Here is a 4779-nt window from a genome sequence, read left to right on the forward strand (position 1 = left end):
TATTTTATTATTATTATTTTAAGTTGATTGTGAACCACTGATTTAGAGACATGATAATGATTATGATCAAATATAATGATTATGATAATAAAGACACTGTTATTAATATATTATTATTTTTTTTTTAGATATGGTCATATATGGTACTTGGCTAAATATATTTGGTTATTTACAATTTTGTGACTGCATCTTGAAACTATGGTTGAACGAAATCAAACAAACTCTTGTTTAATGTAAGCTGTTGTCAGTAATGTTGCATTTTTAGCACTGGTTAAACAAGACCGGTTTTACATGCACACCAAAGATTTGACACAGAATATTGAAAAATGCTGTCTAAAAATGAACCTTCTCATGAATCTTCACATTTGAATGATGCTTGTCTAGTCAGTTGAAGTCATTGAAACTCATTTGTCCCGGTCACAATTCTACATTATCAATAAGATATTGCACACAAAAACTTTCCACAATTGGTAATATTCAAGAAAGGTTTACATTTTCAAAACTCTTAGCACAAAGTTATCACACCACTTGTCAGATCGTGGTCTCATGCTTTTATTTGGGTTGTACATATTTTCCTTTAGCCAAATCATTGTTAATTACACTAAATGTTTTCATTGCATGTCATAATGATCTTCTGTTTTTGAAACAAAGCACAACAATATGATCTTCTTTACACAAGTAATTTTAACAGTTTGTTCAAGATAATAAGCAAGATATATGTCAAAGCCATGATGCTGAATTAAAAATATTACAGTAATGCAGACTACACTACATTTGACACATTATACCCTTATCTCATACAAAATAAACTTACATAAGTCATTGACAGTAACTGAAGTAGAGGCAGTAATGGAGGCTAGATATTAAAGCTAACTCACTTGACTTTTTTTCTCAAGTATGTTACTGGCAGATGTGTGAGCGATCCAGCATTGGTACAGTGCATTTCATTCACAAGTGACAATCCTCCAATTTTTTTTTCTTTAGGTCTTTTTAGGTCTTTTATTGGTTCTAATGGTTTTGCTTGTTTTTAGGCCAATTTTGTGGCTTTTGTCATGTTGTTTTATGCATTTTAAGATGTCCACCTTTTTTTTTTCTCGTTCAATTTAATAAGTTTGTATGTCATTTGGTATAACTGATCTTGATCAAGTAATTTTGTACAGCTGTATATACTTTCTAAAAGGAATAGCTAAATATTAATTATTGTTCTAATATAAGCAGGTAATCTCACATAACTGCAGTTTAATGTTGTGTGTGTGTGTGTGTGTGTGTGTCTTAAAAAGAGAACATTTGCAATTTCTGAACATAAAGAGTACAAGGGAGGAGAATCAGTCAATGACTGTGTTCATCAAGTTGATCAGAAACACATCCAAAGTAGGATGACAGATACCAAGTAACAATGTTATCAAATACAGATATTTTACATCACCTATGCCATGTTATACTGTAATCAGAGTCCTTACCATGGTAGAGATTGCCACGTTACTGTAATTCACCTTTCAAATGAAAAGGTCCAACAGTACATTCATATGGTACAGTGAGAACATTCACTGCATTGGCAGCAAACTCTGTTTTAGGCTCCAGCACAAAACCTCACGGCTGTGTCATATTTTCAGCACACCTTTTGAAAATGCTCCAGCGAGACATGATTTCAAACATTATGGATTTTATGTCTGTTGTGTAATGCAAGTGTATTTAAAACATGAATTTTGCATTGTTTGCCAACAAGTGAACTTTTACAAGTTTTTTTTTTTTTCAGGGTTTTGAGCATGGGAGTTAAGGGAGTCAAAAGATAATTACGTCAACAACTTTGATTATCTTATTCTTTATGAAAATAGTGTTTATTGTTGTACTGTAGAAATTAAGTGTTTATTCTTTAAGAAAATAAGGGAAAGAATAAAGAATACCAAATATTTGTACTGTAACAGTAAGTCTGCCTGCAGTTAAAAAGTTCCCAGAATTAAAAACAATTGTTTTGTTTAACCTATTCATCAAGTCTCCTCATGTCAAGTCTGCTTTATTGTCAATTCTTCCACATGTACAGTACATACATACAGAGAATCGAAATTGCGTTACTCTCAGACCCTCGGTTCATACAAATAACACTAACAGTAGAGCCAAAAAATCTAGATCAAATATAAAATATAAGATACAACTATACAATAAGGGCATGTAAAAAAGACGTATAATGAAAATAAAAGTAAAGTTAATTAAAGCAGTGCAAGGCACATGGCAGATAGAGTGCAAACCAGTGAAGTGAACAAACAGTGCAGATAAAAATATTTCAGTGCAAAAAAAGCTTATTCAGACTGATTAAAGTGACAAAGGGCTCAAGAGCAGTTATTTTATTTAAACTGACTGATGAGATGGTAGAATGACATCAGTTCCATGCTGAATGAGGTAGTGAGCAGACCAATGCTGCACAAATTGACTGGTGTATTCCAACGTATATTAGTTGTATGTGGAAGGACCTGGAGATGTGGGATCTGGGGGGGTTGGGGTCATAGTTCTGTGACTATTATATAGTCCCCCCCCCCATTATATACAGTTATTCTTTAAAGACTTTTAATGTCATACTAAAAATTTCATCGGCCTAAGTAAATTGTACCATCATACAAACTGTGACTTCACACGTGTAGTGGTAGGAGGTAAAAAAAATACTGTGAAATTACAACTGGCATGAAATTTGAAAGCATAAAAACTGAATTTTTTTAACCAATGGCACTTAAAATTTTGAACTACAGCCTCTGAATTAATGAAAATTCATATTTTTCAATCAAAGAAAGCTTAGAGAGTGTGGGCCGGTTCTGATGCTTTGATTTTTACTTGAGTAATGAGGTCCAAGCTGAAGAATAGCCAACGCTACAAGTTTTTTTAATCTATTTATTTATTTTATTTTGTAATGCATTTCCCCCCTCTCTTTAACAGCATAAACTTACAATAAAATACATCTTCTCTCAAGTAGATAAAATTCTTTCCTGCCATGCTGAATGTTGGGCTCATGATCAATCAAGGCGTTTGCAGTCGCCCAAACTGATTTTGTAACTAAAAAAAATGGATGGTGAAGGGTGCAGTTAGCACGAGTCCCGCTCGCTGTGAAGCGGGAGCAGCCGGCAGAGAATTCCGCTTGGTTTTAAAGCCTTCCTCCAATGTCTACATTCACATATAAAACAATGATTTGTGCAAAAAGAATGATTAGTTATAGATAATTTGTTACTGATTATGGTCTAGTGAAAATAATATTGGCTGCAAGAAAATAATAAAAAGAGTGGTGCTTCTGTGAGTGCAGGCAGTCTAGGGACAATATAGTTCAACCCAGTGGCATGACAACACCAGCCCTCGTGGCCCAAAAACAGACCGGCCCACCAGAAAACAATGATTATGTGGAAACAAAATATGTTCAACTGAAATGAAAACATGAGATCAGAAAGAATGAGATTTTGATAAAATTACTGTGACAAGTGTAATAATGTTACAAGTGTGTTCATATATTTAAAAATTGGAACCTGTTTTGTGAAAGTAGTACCAAAGTAAATTGGGGGTCTAGTAGCTGATGTGTGAACAGTTCAGACAGAACGTCTAGGCTCTTGAAGTATCCATGGCTTTTTTTTTCGTCTGCTTTAGACGTTGACAACTGGGTGTGAAGAAACAGCCGACACAGCTGTGTGTGCATCAAATATTCATGTAAAGTAATTAGAGAAAGGAATGTTTCATGTGTATGTCAGATAATAAATCATACTTTTTTAATGGAATTTTCATAAAACACAAATAAACCAGAGTCAATCAGCATTTTATTATAAAAATTTCACAAACACAGGGATATCATAGGACTCAAGGAAGTGATGTATCACTGCAACTGCAATCTGCGGCTACACACCTGCATAAACAAACTGCAATCCACTAAGTGTTCTGACAACTTTCGATATTTTCAGTATTTCTCAGAGGGCGGTCTTCAGGTATAATTCTTTTGAAGTAATGGTGCTCCGAATAACAAATAACATCATCGGAAAAGCAAAAGTATGGAGAAAAAAAGGGAACCGCAAATGATCCTAAGCATACAACCTCATCTGTTAAGCTTGGTGGAGGTGGTGTCATGGCATGGGCATGCATGGCTGTCTCTAGAACAGGACCTCTTCATTTTAATGAATTTGGAAGGGTACAAAATAATTTTCTGCTAACAATATTCAAGAAAATGCCACCAAATTCATTAGAAAAGCACTTCATATTGGATCAGGACAATGATCAAAAAACACCCTGCCAGTTCAGTCAAGGACTTTATCAGGGCAAGGAAAAAGTCTTGGATTGCCCAAATCAATTTCCAGATTTAAATCTGATTGAACATTAATTTCACCAGCTGAAGATGAGACTAAAGACAGAAACTCCCCAAAACAAACAACAGTTGGAATTGGCTGCATTAAAGGCTGGGGAAAAGCATTTCAAAGCATAAGACCAAGAGTCTGGTAATATCTATGGGTTGCAAACTCACTGCTCTAATTGCATGCAAGGAATCTGCAACTAAATCATAAATGTGTCGAAAGACCTAATAATAAAACGTGACATTCTGCAGTTTTGTCACATATTCATCTTTTAATCATATATGCAAATGTCTTGACTCCACAGCAATTTTGTCTTTACTGTTCAAATACTTATGGAGGGCACTGTGTGTGTGTATATATATATATATATATATATATATATATATACCTAAAACAATGATTTGTATTTTAGAAGTACCGGGATTGAATTTACTGTAAATTGTATAGGCCTACACATGTCATTTAC

Source organism: Carassius carassius, chromosome 38 (genome assembly GCF_963082965.1).
Source record: "Carassius carassius chromosome 38, fCarCar2.1, whole genome shotgun sequence".
NCBI lineage: Eukaryota > Metazoa > Chordata > Actinopteri > Cypriniformes > Cyprinidae > Carassius > Carassius carassius.